Source organism: Pongo abelii, chromosome 7 (assembly GCF_028885655.2).
Source record: "Pongo abelii isolate AG06213 chromosome 7, NHGRI_mPonAbe1-v2.0_pri, whole genome shotgun sequence".
In the NCBI taxonomy this organism is placed as follows: Eukaryota; Metazoa; Chordata; class Mammalia; order Primates; family Hominidae; genus Pongo; species Pongo abelii.
The window spans coordinates 137,252,003-137,271,193 of record NC_071992.2 but is presented as its reverse complement, the minus strand read 5'-3'; positions in this window follow the sequence as shown (position 1 = coordinate 137,271,193).

The following is a 19,191-nucleotide window of genomic DNA, read 5'->3' as shown; positions in this document are numbered from 1 at the left end:
TTTGGATTTTCATTTCTAAATTTCAGAGTGCGATGCCAAGATTGCTACATCATTTCAGCTGGTAAGGATTCTCAACAAAATCCACACACAACTGCTTAAATTTTTTTTCCATAATCTCCCTATCTATAGTAGGCTTTGAGACTTAAGAGTTCAGCATCACACTTCTATTTTTCAGCTAAAATTCTAGGTGTGGAATCACATACACAGAAAACTTAAATCATTCTATGCATAGATTAATGGAAAGAGGCTTGACTCACTGTCCAGGGACTTGGATTGCTGCTGCAATCCTGCCTTTAACATATGATTCCAAGAAGTAAGAAATTACCTCTCAGCCTTTTTCTCATCTACATAATAACAGGGTTGCACCATGGGTAAAGCTAGGTTTTATGAGACCTGAAGTATATACATTTTGGGAGCCCTTTATAATGGAAATGAATTCAAAATTGTGAGCCCAAATTGGTTATTTAAAAAAAATTTACAGTAAGAAAGTAATTATATCAAATTACTAATTTCAAAAGGCTGACAAATACCACAGACCTGAAAACAGGGAAAATTAAAACAGTATTTATGTTAATTAGCTGCCTGGCACATCTCTATATTTATTTGCATATATATATATATATATATATTTTTTTTTTTTTTTTGAGACGGAGTCTCGCTCTGTCACCCAGGCTGGAGGGCAATGGCGTAGTCTCAGCTCACTGCAACCTCCACCTCCTGGGTTCAAACGATTCTCCTGCCTCAGCCTCCCAAGTAACTAGGATTTCAGATGCCCACCAACACACCTGGCTAATTTTTGTATTTTTAGTAGAGACAGGGTTTTGTCATGTTGGCCAGGCTGGTCTCAAACTCCTGACCTCAGGTGATCCACCCACCTTGGCCTCCCGAAGTGCTGAGATTACAGCTGTGAGCCATGGGGCCCTGTCTGCCTGTATATTTTGGCTGCACACTCTTTATTGCTTCTTCACTTGACAATAATTTCATAACATTGTCTACAAAGAGGAAAAAAAAATTGGCCTTTCCTTTAGTATGGTTGGTCAAAATTTGTTTTGTATTGTTTATAGATTAGAAATGTTCCTTTCAGTTTCACAACCTATTACTGGTAATTTCATGTAAACATTTAATATCTTGCCAAATTTATGGAAAGCCTCTATCCTTTCTATACAAGCTGTAAGATTCCGTAGAATTCTCTATAGACAAACTCCTGGCTCCATATATTTGCAATTTTGTTTCTTTTCCACTAAAATTTGCAAAAATCTCATACTTCTAATGCCAAATGCCATAGACCCATTCATGATGCAGCAGGATTTCTGGCACCTCTGTGACATGACCTTGGTTTAGTCAGACAGATGGTTGGTAGAAATGTTCCTGAAAACCATTTTTAAAGATATGGCCAGCAATAATTTAACAGTACATGGAAGAAACTAGAAACCACATAAATATAGCTCATTAAATCCAAACTTTAAATATATCTTACTTTTTCAAGTTTTATAAACGCACATAACCATGTGAACATGACCCTCCCAGGATTTTGGAAAGACCCCCTGTAAGTGAGGAGTCCTAAAGCTTAAACTGCAGTATCATCATGGTAAATCCGTTTCCATCTCACACCTTCCTAATCCCAAAGATGGTTCTGAAAAATTAAAATCGCTAAAATTTAACCCAGTATGTTTGCTTTATCAAAAGAAAAGGAGGAGGCAGAAAAAGCAGTGAAGAGGAAGAGTAAAAGCACAGACATATGGTTTAAATTATATTGAGTTTATTCATTGATTTCAGTCACTTGTATACCATTTTTACATACCACAAACAAAAGTTGATTTTAAAGCCCTCTTATTAAATTAGGTTAAGGTAGAAGCTGCTGTCTTTTACTATTTAAGGATTGAATTGACCCAGTTCTGAATTTAATGTGGATATGGCTTACATTTGGTAATTTAATATTAGTCACTGACGTTCCTAACTGCAATTCTGATACAGATTGAGTTTAAGAATAGGTATCAGTCTGGCACAGAAAATTTTGGAGATTTTTGTTGCTTGAGATTTTTCTCATTGAAATTTATAATATTGTAGTAATCTCAAAATTGATCCTAGATCATAGTAATTCCACATAAGTTGAATTACTTTAAGGAAACTTTACTAATGAACGAGGAAAGCCATGTGATCTTTATTCATTCATTCAACTTTTATTAATACATATTATGTGGCTGGCACTGTGCCAGGCAGAAGCATGCGTACAATTTGTGACCTGACAGTCTTTCTCCAGTTCTCTGGGAATGTTGATTCTATCCTTGCCTGTCTTCAAGTTACGAATTGGTTGGTGAAGAAAAATAACTGAAACTAAGATGCATCCTGCTGCCATGTGATTTTCCCTCCAGGGAACCGTAATGGATACCAAGTGCTGAAACCTGGAATCAAAACACCTGGCTTCAAATGCCTCCTTTGCTTTCTACTGCCTGTGTGAATTAGGTTGGTGGTCTTCAAAATGTTTTACCTACATTATTCCTAAAACACATGTATTTAGGTTGATGTCTCCATTTTTTTAAATCGAAAGTTTAAATAGGTACATTGTATGTGATTTTTGGTGTATTATAAATTTTGATATTTTAAAACAATGTGATTAATCACTCTTTTAAATATGTCCAGTAAATCTAAATACCATAGGGATACATACTTGCCATCAATTATTTTTTAAATATATAAACAAGATCTTCCTTAACAGGAATTTTATCTCATGTCTTTTTCTCCTTGAACTTATTTTCTATCCCCCTCCACCAACATACACACACACACACACACACACACACAGTACGCTAGTATAACATATTTTTATATTTAAAAGATATTACCATATTTTTCTATAGCAAAAATATAAAAGTATAAAACGATAATTTCAGGTTTTAAGTATTAAGAAATTTCTTCTGGAATGTATCATAAAGGCACTAGTTCACAATTAAAAAACATTAAAATTTTTGAAACTCAAAAAATTTGTGGAAGTATGTCTGTTAATGAGATGAGTTTTTGTTTTTGCAATTAGCTCATAATGGCTGAGTATGACTTAATACTAGAATAAGAGTATTTTGAGTCTTATGTCTATTCCTGTTTTTCATTTTTATAGATGTAAATTCTGAGAAAACACAATAAATAGAATGAGATGGGAGAAGTTTTCTATAGCAATATCATCTCCTTTTTTTTGAATTTCCTCCAAGTTAAATGACAAAACTCATATAGTCATTTATCATTTACCACTTAAAATTATTTTCAATAGTTTCTCAACTGACAACTTAGTTATTTCTTCCGTTGATTTTGTTGAAAGCCAAAAACTGGAAAGGATCCGACCTGCAAGGTGATTTGTTATCCAGTCATGAAAGTTATTCATTTTCTGGGAAATACACCAGAAAGGTTTTACCAAGTCTTATTAAATGACTCTTGGTCTTTCACACAGCGGAACCCCCATTTAACCCAATGTCCTCAGAAAGGTTTAAGAAACTCAAAATATTGTTATTTTCAGTACACTTCTGGCAATATTAATTTTTAATAAAATGCCTTTATCTCATCATGTGGCTTAAATATACTTTCCTCAAAACCTGGGTGCTACCATTGAACTCACTCAGCTTATGAAAAATATCCACTAATAACATAACTGGCAAAGGCAGCCCTCGTTGTCTAACCAATTTATTGATTCCAGACTCACTTTCTACAAGGAAATGCCTCACTTTAGTTAACAACTCAAATAAATTGTATTAACTTGTGTCCCTATGACAATCAGCTAACATCTAAATTATATTTCTAAGACAAATAGACAAACTATGGCACTTTGCCATGCTTTTTCTTTTCAGTGGCTTTTTGCTTTATATTCATGAAACTCCCTCTCAAGAACAATGAATTTTTGACAATAGCCAGACACATAGTAGACTAACAAAATGAGAAAGCCAGTTAATGCCAACGGATTATAAGTGTCCTTGAGCCCTGACAATGTAAGTTGAAGACTAGTACAGTCATCCTGGATGAAATCTGGCATAATTTAGTCATATTACATAGACATTCAATCCGTGACTCAGAATTTCCACTCTTGGATCTATATCCCAAAGATATTGTCACCTGTAATGGAAACATTGGAGAATGTGTATCACAGTGTTGTATACGGGAGGGAGTTGGAGGCCACCAGATTACCTGGCACTAGGAAGGTGGATAGATATGTGGTAAAAGGTCACCACCCAATGAATAGATCTTAAAATCATTGTACTTGTGAAAAACAATAAGCAGAACACACATATTTTACAACATATTTATATAAACTAAAAATACCTTCACATTAGGCAATACATATTTTGCAGAATGCACACACAAGGTGATAGACATTAAACACATCAGAATTATTGTTGGATTGTAATGTACTAATGCTGTTAATGTATTAAATACTAACAAATATTTGAAATAATTCATAAATATATGCAATATGGTCCTAATTCTGCCTTCAGATACAACTCCACCTTAAAAAGGACAAACGCAGTTGATACTTAAGGGTATGCTATCCTCCTTCGTTTAGTCATTCAAGGCAGGTTGATTAGGGAAGACTGTATTGGTCTGTTTTTGCATTGCTATATGGAAATACCTGAAGCTGGGTAATTTATAGAGAAAAGAGCTTTCATTTGGCTCATGATTCTGCAGGCTGTACAGGAAGCATGGTGTTGCATCTGCTCCTGGTGAAGCCTCAGGAAGTCTCCAATCATGGTGGAAGGTGAAGGGGGAGTAGGCATGTTACATGGTAAGAGAAGGGGACAGAGAAAGACATAGTAGGTGTCACAGTCTTTCAAACATCCAGATCCCCTGTGAACTCAGAATGAGTAGTCACTCATCACCAAGGGGATGGTGCTAAGCCATTCATGAAAGATGCACCCCCATGATCCAACATTTCCCACCAGGTCCTACCTCCAGCATTGGGAATCACATTTCAACATAAGAGTTGGAGGGTACAAACATGCAAACTATATCAAAGATGTTTTAATGTAAAATAAATTATCCCAGGGGAAAAAGAATCTGCTCCTTTTAAAATAATAGATTTGGTCTTGGAAGAAAAACAAAAGGGAGTTGAGTGGAGAAAATCTAGCTTTCAATTAGTGAAAACAATGAGGCTCTACGGGAAGGACTAAGAATTTGGCCAAGGACTGTCCCTCCCCTTCTATCATCCTCTAATCCTGCTATCACCTCCTCTTCTTATTTCCTTTTATGTATTTCCACTCCATGAGCACTTCATCAGAGACCTTTGAGAATAACACAGGTGGCTAATCAACAAAAGAAAAGATGTTAAACCTCCAGGGGATTTATGGAAATGGTAATTAAAACCTAAATAATATTTCCTGAAAAGATTTAAATGGAGTGTGCTTTAGAAAGAAGGATAGACAGATACAGATTTGATCAGAATTTTAATTCACTATATAACTTTCCAGTTGCATCTCAAGATACAAATGATTAAGCATACAGATTTTAAAATATAAGACAAATGGTATAACAACAACAAAACAGTATTTAGTTGTATTGAAATAGACTGTTACACTAATAGACTGAAAACACTACAGAAACAGCATTGCAATAGTATAACCCCTAGTGATTTTAAAACAGGATATATAGCTTCCAAATCATGGATAATAGAAACTGGGGGAGAAGCAAATAAAAACTCAATTCATTAGAGTCCAGTAAAAAAAAAAAATAATAAGTTTCCGTGTTAAAATTAGAGGTATAAATGAACAAAATATTTGAACAGATAAATTACAAAAGAAGATGTACAAATGGCCAATAAGCACATGAGAAACTATTCAACATTATTTGTCATCAGGGAAATAAAATTTAAAAAATAATTAGAAACTGCTATACACCATCCAGAATGGCCCCAAGTGAAAAGACGAACACTAATGCTGGCAAGGATGTAGACAATCTGAACTCTCAAACATTGTTGGTGGGAGTGTCAAATTATACAGCCAATTTGGAAAAAATATCTAGCAGTTTTTCTGAAAACTTAACAAGTACTTCCTCTATGACTTTAGGTATTAACTCCTAAATTTTTACCCAAGAGAAATGAAAGCATGTGTCTACCAAAATTGAACATATTTATTCATAACTTCCAAGAAATGGAAATAGCCTGTGTCCATTGATAAGAAAATAGGTAAATAAAGAGTGCATTCAAACAATGAAGTGCTACTCTGCAACAATAAGAAATGAACTATCAGCTAAATGTAATAAATTGGCTAAATCTTAGAAATGTTATGCATTTATGCAGCCAAAAGACATATGAAAAAATGCTCATCATCACTAGCCATCAGAGAAATGCAAATCAAAACCACAATGAGATACCATCTCACACCAGTTAGAATGGCAATCATTAAAAAGTCAGGAAACAACAGGTGCTGGAGAGGATGTGGAGAAATAGGAACACTTTTACGCTGTTGGTGGGACTGTAAACTAGTTCAACCATTGTGGAAGTCAGTGTGGCGATTCCTCAGGGATACCATTTGACCCAGCCATCCCATTACTGGGTATATACCCAAAGGATTATAAATCATGCTGCTATAAACACACATGCACACATGTGTTTACTGTGGCACTATTCACAATAGCAAAGACTTGGAACCAAGCGAAATGTCCAATAATGATAGACTGGATTAAGAAAATGTGGCACATATACACCATGGAATACTATGCAGCCATAAAAAAGGATAATTTCATGTCCTTTGTAGGGACATGGATGAATCTGGAAACCATCATTCTCAGCAAACTATTGCAAGGACAAAGACCCAAACACTGCATGTTCTCACTCATAGGTGGGAATTGAACAATGAGAACACATGGACACAGGAAGGGTAACATCACACTCTGGAGCCTGTTGTGGGGTCGGGGGAGGGAGGAGGGATAGCATTAGGAGATATACCTAATGTTAAATAACGAGTTAATGGGTGCAGCACACCAACATGGCACATGTATGCATATGTAACTAACCTGCACGTTGTGCACATGTACCCTAAAACTTAAAGTATAATTAAAAAAAAAAAGAAATGTTATGCTGAGTGAAAGGAGCCTTAGGCAGGATTAAATACTAAATGATTCCATTCATATGAAGTTCTAAAACAGCAAAATTAAAACCTGTAATTAAAAAATTCAGAAATGATTGCCTCTTGAGTGACTGAAGGTTGGGCTTGGCTGTGAAAGGGCACAAAGGAGCTTTCTGGAATGATGGTTATGACTTGGTGGGCTTTGGGGGACAGTTACATGTTATATGTTGATCTTAATTCACCAAATAGCATCCTTAAGATCTGTGCACTTCACTGTATTTAAATCTTACATCAAGAGAATAAAGAATGAAAAACCAAAATTGAATTTATTTCAGGATTTGTATGCCGAAGTGCTTAGTGCTAATGCACTGATGTCTCAAACTTACATCGGGGTGTGTTTTTAAAAATGGTAAATTGACGTATGGATAGAGGCATGGAGAGGTGAATAGATACATGATAAATCAAATATAGAAATAGGTTAAGATACAGGAGCTCAGGAGATATCTAGATTAAATATGGCAAAGTGTTAAATCTGGATGGTAGTAGGCACCAGGGGGTGTCTTATGTTATTTTTTGTACACTTGTATGTTCCTATATTCTTGAGTTATTTTATAATTACAAATATATATGCTAAACCATGTGTTACTTAAGTGCTGTACAAAAAACCTGTGTAAATATGGAGTCAGAGACCCTCTACAACCACTCTGCAGTCCCCATCCCTGGACATCCCAAGGTGAATATAGAAACTACAAAAATTCTATGGTGTTTTGGCCGTTAACTTTGTAGGTGTGTTGATAGGTGTGTATGCTTAATTAAATTGCATCAGATGGAGTGGCAAAAGTATAAACAAATCAATTCTTGAGTAGAAGGCACTTTTATTCCTCAAGTGAATTTCCTCCCTCCCCCTCAGAGGATTATACAGCCCCGTTCATTATCATGTGACTTGCTCTGACCAAAGCATTCAAGCGGGCATGACATCTGCCACCTCCAAGGGAGAGTGTTGTGGGCTGAATGTGTCTCCCAAAATTTATGTGATAAAGCCTTAACCCCCAGTACATCACAATGTGACTGTATTTTGAAATAGGGCAATTAAAGAAGTGATTAAATTAAATGGAGACCATTAGAGGGTACCCCCACCTAATCTGATTAGTGTCCTTAGGAGAAGAGGAAATCTGGACACACAAAGAGACACCAGGGATGAGCCTGGATAGAGGAAAGACTATGAGGATAGGGAGAAGATGGCCATCAGCAAGCCAAGGGGAAAGGCCTCAGGAGGGACAACCCTGCTGACAACTTGATTTTGAACTGCTAGGCTCCAGAACTGTGAAGACAAGAACAAGAACTTGCATGTTCCATAACTCCTGGAAGGAGCTGAGTAACTCCAGTTATTCCTTCAACCTGGAAGTGAAAGCTAGGTCACATCAGTTGCAAACATGTAACATGAGAATAAATGCTTGTTGTCAGAAACCATACACACACACACACACACAGCAGGATGTATGTGAATATTCTTTTTGGCAGAATTTAAGTGGGGCCAAATTTTACAGATTTGACCTTATGGCACAGGAGCAGTGATTTTGCAGCCCTGTCAGCTGCCTTGTTTTGTACATGGTCATTGGTGAATTGCACTTTGCAATACAAAATAAAGCTTATTTTTTGGTGCCTTCCATAGGAGAGCAATTTGACTGGCTCTGTGATACAAAATGCTGCAAATGATATGTTGCCAAAAAGTTAAAGTTATTAAGCTTTTCTTTCGCCTCATCACAACCAAAATAAAGGCGTCCTAGACTCAAAACAATAAGGAATGTTCTTCTTCTGCTCAGGCTGGAGTACAATGGCACAATCATGGTTCACTGTAATCTTGAACTCCTGGGCTCAAGTTATCATCCCATCTCAGCCTCTCCAGTAGCTAGGACTCCATCATGCCTAGCTATTGTGTTTTCTTTTCTTTTCTTTTCTTTTTTTTTTTTTTTTTAGTAGAGACAAGGTCTACTACGTTGCTCAAGCTGGTCTTGAACTCCTGGCATCAAGGGATCCTCCTGCCTCAGCCTCACGAAATGCTGGCATTACAGGCATGAGCCACTGTGCCCAACCAGGAATTTTCTTTTAAAAGTATTCTTGAAAAGCCTGTTATTTTAAAGTTTGATTTGAATGAACAAAATGTATTTTGGTGTTATGTTTTCTTCTAATCGCTTTTCTCCAATACTTGCAGGTTGTATTTTATAATAATGAATGTACATTTATATTTCAATGGACTGTTATAATTTTAACAAATAAAAAACTTTTTTTCCCTGCCCTTGAAAGTTTTGAAGCCTGGGCCCAAGATGTATATCTTGGATGCTTTTAAGGATGAGTTTGAAGGCTTTCCAACTCTTAATATTTTGAGATGGCTAAATTGATATTCTATTTTTACATGTGAATAATTTCTCTAAATATTCTTTTTGTTTAAAATATTCATATATTAAATTAAATAATTAAAAATTAAGTGAAGTTCTCAGGGGTTAAGTGTTTATCATTAAGAACACTAATAATTTTACAAAGATTAAAATTAAGATATAATCTCTATTATTTGGTTTTTATAAATTTTATATACATTTTTGATTCAAAAATAATACATTTCACCATTTTTTCTAGCCAAAATACTCTCAATGTTCATATTAAATGACAGCTTTTATATTTTAAAAATATTTTAAAGTTCTTAATTATATTTAACATAGAATCAACATACTTCTAAAATCATCTTTAAAATCACAAATTTTTCAATATTGAATATACATTTTATTTCAGTGAACTTTTAACATTTCAGCAAGTAGAGCTCTTAAGATTTTTTTGCAAGTTGCATCTAGCTTGTTTTTTTGACACTAAAACATTAAGTAATCAGCTATTAATATTTAGAATACTCAGATATTGACAACAAATTCAAATGACACTGTTGGTACATCACCCAAATGCCATAAGCACTCATGCTCCAGGGAAGGCCAACATAAAGTTTTCTGATAGAAGCCCTGGGTCTCTTCCCCTGAAAGCTTTCTCCAAGCATAGGAGCCTATTCAACCTGTGCACAAGGTAGGCCAGAAGGGTTGAAATGTTAAGATACCCTCCACACCCTCAGAAAGTCCTCCATCAATAATTGATGGGTTTTGATGGACAAATGCCTCAGCTACTCACATTTCAGCTGGGGTTACTCTGAAGTGTGGTCTACTCTATCCACCAGAGTTCTACACTACAATTGAGATCTAGTTACCATAATAACAGATTCAATAATATACCTTTATTGGCTTTCTTCCCTTTCCTGTATCATTTCCCACCCACCAACTAGTGTTTCATAGACTCACCTCACAAATAACTCATACTCACATCCTTTTCTCAGGGTCAGCTTTGTGGGGAACCCATCCTAAGACTTGCATAATCATGTGATTGCCCATACTTCGGGAATGCCAGAAATGGTATCGAAGAGGCCATTTGGCTCTTCAGGCTTTCAAAACCCAAGGACAAAGATAAAGTCCAATATCAGATTTTTACTGAATCACCAAGAACAAAACTGAACGAGAAAACCATGTGGTTATATGCTGTTCACAAAAGACATTCCAAACAGTATGACATGGAAAGATGGAAAGCAAACAGATTGAAAAAAATGTTCTAATAAAAAGTGGTTAAAAAAACAGATATGATAATATTAATAGAAATGAAAAAGCTTCAGGTTAATCAGAGAATTTTTAAAAAAATTCACTAATGCTTTAATCACTGAAGATGATACTGTAAGTCAAGAACTGATATATACTTAGTCATGAAGCATCTAAATATTTAAAACAAATTGTTAAAAATATAATTTTAAAATGTTTCATATCTATAGTCAGATAAAGAAACTTAAACATTAGTTTCACATAAATGAATAAATCATGAAGAAAATCATAATAATATCAATAAGCTGGATTTAATGAAGATATATATATATATATATATATATATAAAATTCAACTAAGCCTAGATCTGTTTTTACTCAGACATAGTCAGAAAAAAATTAAATGTGAATTAGGCCACAAAAAGGTTTTAACAATTTCAAAAAGGCAGAAATTATGCTAGCCACATCTTCTAATCACTATATAAGTAAAAGTTAACAAAAGTAAAATATATACACATATTCATAAATTTTAAAACATCTAAGTATTTTTCATTAAAGAGAGAATAAATTGAAATTAAAACCACTTAGGCATATTCCAAAAATGGGATAATTCAAATAAAAAGTGCTGTAACACATGAAATTAGCCCTTAATAGTCTTGTTAGAACAAAATTAATTTTGAAGTAAAATATTCCAATACATGGAGCTGTAAAAAATATTTCCAATATGGAAAAAGTAATTAATACATATAAAAGAAATAATGCTATTTGTTAAAAAGGAACATATTCCACTGTGACAAAGTTATAAAACTTTCCAGAAGACATTTAACCAAAATGTCTCCCAGGCCAAAACATGCTCTCTTCACTATTTAGGTTTTTATGACTCATATTTCCAAACCATAAACCAGAAGCAATTTGTGAGTTTGGTAAGTTGCTATTTGGAATTCTTTATTTCCCTTGTTAACACCCTACCAGCACCATCACCACCACCACCACCACCATCCTCCTCTAGGATACTAGCTAATGCCACATGCCTACTAAGCCTTGCTCAGATTAGCAGTAGGGTTGAAAAAGCCCTGACAAACTCACCCCTTTGAAAGCCACTAGCTTCAGGTCTAAAAAGGTTGACTCTCCCATTTTAGTCTTAAAGTTTTAAACTTGTATCAATTGTCCATCGCTACATAAGAAATCCCAAATTCAGTGACTTAAAATAACAATGTATTATTTACCACAATTCTCTTCTTTGACTGTGCAATTCTCCTCGCTTCACCTGGCCCACTCATGCAGTTGAGTTACCTTCAGGAGAAGGGTCAGCGGGCTAGAAGTTTCACTTGTTGTTGGCTGGGGTGACTTGATTTTCCTCCATGTGGCCTCCCATCATCCAGGAGACTAGAATTAGCTTCCTTAAATGGCAGCCTTAGGGCAGAATTCCAAGAAGACAAAAACATACGCTGCATGGCCTCTTGAAAACTAGGCTCTGGAACTAGCAAATGCCACTTCAGTCACATTCTATCGGTGAAGGCAAAACACCAGGCTAGCCCAGGTGGAAGAAATAGGGTTATAGTTGTTATCTCTTAAAGGAAAGAGCTGCAAAAATAGTGTGGCCATTTTTTTCAATCTACCATAAACTCAACTGTCTTCGGAGCCGAAATCAGCTACATGCTCATCAATCCCACATCCAAAGAAAATCCATCTGATTTTCATTAGCCTTTGACATGAATGAGAAATAAACTCCTAGTGCATTAAACCACTGAGATTCAAACACCACAATTGAACATACCCTAATATAGCCTTTGAGGACTCAAAGGATGAGCTCAAATAATGTAATGTAGGACATGGCAAAAAGCTGGTAGTAGAGAGTTTCTTGCTACTGTTTTTGTTGGGAATTGGGGGAAAAAAATTCACCTCATTTTATGCCATGTTAGCAGTCTTCCTTCTACTCACTAGCACATCTTCCCTATGATATTCATTAGTCTTTTAGGCTCTGTTAGTTCCAAAGAAAACATAAATGAGGAGACTTCCTACTGTGGAAGAAATTTGTTTGCACAGTAGATACATGTCTTATGATTCAATCCACAACTAGACTACTGCTATTCATAGGGAAGAGGTTACGGCTAGGAGCAAATACAAACATTTAGGGATGGGGTCGGGGGGTGAGTTCATGACTAGCTTAGAAAGACACTACCTTTAGGATAGTGTCCAAAATTCATTTTCTTTCACTCTAATTATTTCTCGTTCCTTAGACAAGTGCTTCTCTATTGGCACACTTGTAGAATTTCACCCCTGAAAGAACTTGCCAGCTTCCTAAAATGCTAGTTTTTCCTTTGTTTCAACTCAGCCATATGAAAAAAGATTAAGTGGGTCACTGGGAGATTTTTATCCATATTCTAGAGTAAGAACTCCTCCAAGTGTTTTAAAGATGTAAACCTGTTCCTTTTCATGTCTGGCAACAAGGCTGATGATGAGAAAAACCTTCCCAGACCAGGATGATCCATCCAAGATTTATTTATTTTTCCATAATCCCTCTGTTTATGTGTTCTCAAATGACTAACGAGGCCAATCTGGAACTGACAGATTTTGCCACAATTTAGACAGATGGTTTCAGTATATGTGCATAAAGAAAGCAATGTTGAAAATGTGAAAATAAAGATATGTTTTGTACCATCCTGAGTTTTTCTAAGGGAACAAAGATAAAATGACAAGGGGACATGGAAAGCTCTCAGTGTTACTAAACCCTACAATATTACCCTCTTATCTTACAAACCTCTGCAGTAACTACTGAGAATCATTATATTAACATATAGATGATTTCTTTAGCTCAAACACTTGGGGAATTTTAAACATACACTCTAGTCATTGCTTTACGAAGCTTATTTAGGCAATATTGAGTGAACTGTTGCTGATAAAAACGTGCCCTCACTCTAAACCTGAGCTCTTCCTAGAACTGAAGCACAATGAAATATTTCTGGTCAATTTTAAATATAAACAGGGCTGACCATTTTTCACGTCTTTGCACAGGTGACACATTTCTGAGTCTTCTAATCCATCTATCCAAATGTTAGTGTGCTCTTCTTTAGAAGGGAACTGTTTGAAGCCTTGATACATTTTCAATTTACTACATAGAATTGAAAGCTATAAAAATACAATTCACTTCTTCACTCAGTCATTCATGTATTCTCATGTATTCATGTATTCTCAACTAATACACACTAAATATGTACTTTGTGTAAGACAAGGCAATTTCTGCTGAAAAATTCAAGCATGAATGCACCCATTGGCCCTGTTTTTAGAAAACTCAGATTTTAAAGAAATGTAAACAAATTATTGTGATACAGTATGGTAAATGTATAGTTCCTTAGAGAATAATTGCATTTTGTGCTGCTTATGGCTTTGGTGGTAACAACAAGGAAGAAATGAAATGAAGGAAAGAGAAAGTATAATAGGTTACCCTGATACATATTACCCATATGCCTTTATCCAGATACAAGTACCGTTAATGATAATTTGCTAAGCATGTCAGCTGTTTGTGATGGTGGATGAGCCCACCCATACGCAGGGGTTGTCTATGGATCTTAGAAGTGAGCATAAGGAGCAGAAACCTCTAAATGTCTTTCAAGACTCTCTGATGCAAGATAGAAATAAGACTGAGAAGAGAAGGGCAATGAGCTGTGAGCCACAAGGTAGCCACCCGTGCACTGCTGCAGTGAAACTCCAATGAGTCTCTGAATTCTAAATTTTAACTTGGATATTAAGGTCATTGTAAAGGTATATGTGATGGTTAATTTTATGTGTCCACTCGACTGATCAAAGGGAATCTCACACAGTTGGTAAAACATTGTTTCTGGCTTTGTCTACGAGGGTATTTCCAGAAGCAATCAGTATTTGCATTGGTAAACTGGGCAATGAAGATCTTCCTTCATCAATACAGGTGAGCATTATCCAACCCACTGAGGACTGAAATAGAATGAAAAGGCAGATTTGCTGTCTTTACTTGAGCTGGAACATTCATCTTCTGTTCCCCTCAAACATCGATGCTCCTGGTTCTAAGGCTTTCTGATTCAGACTGCAACTTACATCATTGACTCCCCTGGTTCTCAGGCCTTTGTCCTTGGACTGGAACTACACCACAGACTTTCCTGGGCTTCTAGCTTATAGTTAGCAGATTATGGGAGTTCTCAGTGTCCATAATCACATGAGCCAATTCCTCACAAAAACTCTCTCTCTCTCTATGTATATATATCTATATACATGTATCCTGTTGTTTCTGTTTCTCTGGAGAATCCTGACAAATACAGTATGTTTCTCAGGGTAAGAAGATAGAAAACGTATTATTTAGTATGTTGTGTACTAGATTTATAATTTTAAAATTCCATGCATTATAAAGATTTCTATTTATGTGAGCTCCAACCCCACACACAGATTGCGTATGTTTGGGAGCTTAGTCATCAAAAAGTCACAGGCTTTTGCAGGCCACGCTTGCAGTTTCATTGGTAGTAATATTCCCTCAAAATCTCTGTAGGTATTTGACCTACTTTCATTCAGCTTAGTTCCTGTGTAAGTAATCACAGCCAAAGGTTTTCTTCCTGTCTGTTTTTTTCTCTCAATTATATCTTGCAATAATTTGAAACAATGGGCTTATGTGGGAAGAAAACACTGTTAATCCATCTTTGGCACTGAGTTCTCTCACATTTTCTGAACAATAATAACACATGACGGGAGAGGGAGGCAATACAGACTTGAGACCCCAACTTCGTAAAGTGTTTCATCAGCACTACCTCTGATAGCTGGCCTGACTTCAACTCTCTGATAGGGTTTTGCTAAATGTAGAAAAAAAAAGAAAAGAAGCTAGCTCACATCAACAGTGTAACTTTTTCCAACAAGCATGGCTAGATATGGTCTGCCTTTCTAAAGTATTTCAGATGAGAGTTTATCAAATGTCTTATTCAAGTATAACAGGGATCTCTGGCTTTCAAGCCTAAAATGTGTGTGTCTTACCCCTTACAACAAAATACTAAGACAATGGCATGTGTTTTCCATACCTGTTAGGACAGTGGTGGTCCAACTCTAAGTGATAAACCCTGTATTAATTGTAGTAAACAAAATCAATTGCATAAGACCCAAAATACAATGCTTAAGCAAGAGACAAATTTATTTCTTACATAGCAGTTCAAGATTTTAAGAGCAGCTTTGACATTTTCAATGTGGAACTTTCAATTCTAGGTCTAAAGGTGACTGCTCCCCTTCTCATTTCCCAAGTGGTAGAAACAAGGGAAGGGGCAAGAGGAACAATGATGCATTCATTTTTTTATAAAATACAGAAATAGCACACATATTTTCTGTTTCCATCCAATAGGACAGAATTTATTCACATGGCAACACCAAGCTGCAAGAGTAGCTGGAAAATGAGTTCCTGTGTAGCCATGCATAGAGCTAAAGCTTGGGCATTCTAATACTTAAGAAGAAGGACTTGATACTGATAGACAATCAATAGTCTCTACTATAATTACTGATAAGGTCAGAATAGGATAAGTAGAGAGAGAAGGAGTGGGGTAAGAAACTCACAGAGAGATGCAGGATAAAAGATTTGGTAGGAACCTTATCCTGAGCTGATTTTAAGTTGGATACCCTGAAGATGTTAGTTCCTTAGAAAGAGCTTGTTCTAGGCTGAGTCCACCTTTTGTCTTTTAAGAGGCTACTTCTCAAAATTATACAGAAGCTCATCTGCTACTTGAAGGTTTCAGTTAGTCTCATTCTCCATTGTTTTTTTATACACATTCACCATAAACAAAGAGGATTTGCTGTATGTGCATTAGTAGCTCAGAAAAACTCAGAGGATGGGAGAAACCTCACATGCTCTGAAGTAGTTTTACAAGAGAAGCAGCAGCTGAGGTAAATGCAAAAGGAATAAAGAAGGACAGAGGAAGAGAGCCAGGCTTCTGTGACGACTGATCAGCGGAGTTGTCTCTCTCTGCTACTCGGACTTTGCAGGTCTACACAACTTCAGAGAGAATGACTTGGAGCCAAGTAGATTAGAAGGATTAGTGTCCACAATACAAATCCCAGGTTGAACTTGAACTGTTTACTTAACAGCTCAGTTCCTCAGTGTCCTCATCTATAAAATGTGGATAATGCTTACCTCATGCGTTATTTTGAAGATTTCAATGAAAGGGTGTATATAAAATGCTAAGGCATTGTGCCTTATACATAAATTTTAAAGATGTTTTCTAAAAACATATATCTTGGTGCTCTTATTAAATCATAATAGGCAAAGGATGGGAAATATATTGCTATTCAAAGTAATATTCTTCACTGCCTCTAACATTGTTCCTGGAACACAGCAGTTGTTCATTCAATAAATGAAGGAAAAAGTGAATGAAAACACTGAGATCCATTAAACTAACCAAACTACCCCAGCTTTCACCAGCCTCTCAAATTTCTTAAGTAGTGGCTCAAAAATGAAGAATTTATGTTAGAAATGTGAGCCAAAGCACATAATTTTATCTGAACAAAAAAAGTCAAAACCTCTTATTAATTTACAGTGAAGCCATAACATCAGCCTGGGAAAGCCAAAAAGACAGCAGCCTAGACATTTTCTAGAACATACACACACACACACACACACAAAAAAATCTCTTAGCTTCTTATTAGCTAAGAAAATGGAGCCATCTACAGGCCAAATCTATCTACCATCAAACAAAATTCATTTCTTGAATTAGTCATCATAGAACAAGACTTTTACTTTAACTTCTTATTGTTCTTCTGCTTGTTTCTCGTTAATCTTATTCTCCTACTTCCAAATCTGTGACCCTAATTTGAGAGTATGTCCAGAGTATCAACAGTGTTTACTACTCCCACCACCAGCTCATGCCGCCATCTTTTCTTCCTAGACCAGTGCAATAATTTGACTAGTTGCCTCCTTCTGCTTTGACCCATTACAGTCTATGTTCAACAACAGCAAAGAATTCTTTCAAATGTAAATCACTTAAATATCTGTCCATTCAATTTAAAGATTAATGAGCCATACACGTTTTAACTATTGATGCTAAAGTCATAACAAAGACATTGTGCCTCTTTATGAAGAAAACGGAAAAGTGTATGGAAAAAAATTAATAACTGCTATATTAAAGGTAAGAGCAAAAGATGAGAAACAATGCAACTAGCTCCCTTAAAAATGAGATAGCATTTAAGCTGAATTTTAAAAGATAAGTAGAATGACATCTTTGTTTTTTCAGTAAAATAAGAATACTAAGAAAAATGCAATCACTGGAGGACTACCTGCCTATCAGGCACAGTGCTAAGTGCTTTAATGCAGAACCTCACTTAATCCTTATAACCACCAAAATTGGCAGAAATTTTATCCTATTGTGCAGAGGCAGAAACTGAGACGTAGAGAGGTTAGATAATTTGCTGAGCAATATATACCTAGTCAGCAGTGGATTTGAGAGCTGAACTCAGCTGGTCTGTTATGGGAAACTGACCTCTTAAGGACTAGGCAATATTTCTTCTATGAAAGGTAGAAACAGAAATCCAGAGACAGAGCTATTGCAACAGCAGGAGGATTCTTAATAATCTATTCACAGGCCTTTCATTGGAATCCTGAAACTTTAAAGTGGCCATGATTATTTGAGAGAGAGAGATATGCCAATCCCTGCCTCAACATAGATTTCTGACATTGCAAACACACACACATACACACACACTCACATGTACACACAAACAGATAAAAATGCTTCATGAGACTATGCAATTAAGAGGCTATAACAAGAATGTGAGCCGCATATGGGCAGGCACTAGGTCTTGGCACCATTATGTCTCCAGTACACCATGTGTGGGCATATAGTGGATACTGAATATATGAACAGATGATCTGAGACTCTGACTGCATTTTAAATATCCTGTTAACAATTAGAAGATAAAAAGTACCATTAGCGGACAGATTGTACAACAGATTGTACATGACGCCAAACAGTTGATGCTTTTGTTTTCAGCTATATGAATCTTAAACAGGCAATTGAGCAAGGAGTTGCATTTGGCTAAGTCAAGTTATAGTTTGGGTTTGTCTTGCTTAAGTCTAGTTTATAACCACACCTATTACCAATTCCAGTTAGAGATGCTTTGCTGATAATTATTTAGATAGGGCTTCTTCAGCCAGAGAGCCAGTGGGCATCCACATCTGGAAGCATAGCACAGTGACTTCAGAAGACATTGAGTTCCTAAAGGTTATGGTGAAGAGAACAAACACCTGGAAATAGGGACATCACAGGGTTCATGAAGGTGAGAGCACAGGGCCCATATATTTATCAGGGATCCTTCAGTTTCAAGCAATGGAAATCTTTCTCAAAATGGAGGAAACAATGATTAGCTCCTGTAATTGGTATGTTCAATAAATGGGCATGGCTTTAGAAACCACTAGACCTACAGCCTCAAAAAAATGTCATTAAAACATTGCCTGTCTCTCTAGCTCCTGCCTCAGCACTCTGTGCATTTGGCTGCGTTCTCAGGTTCTCATTTAGAGTCAGCAAAAATGGTTTC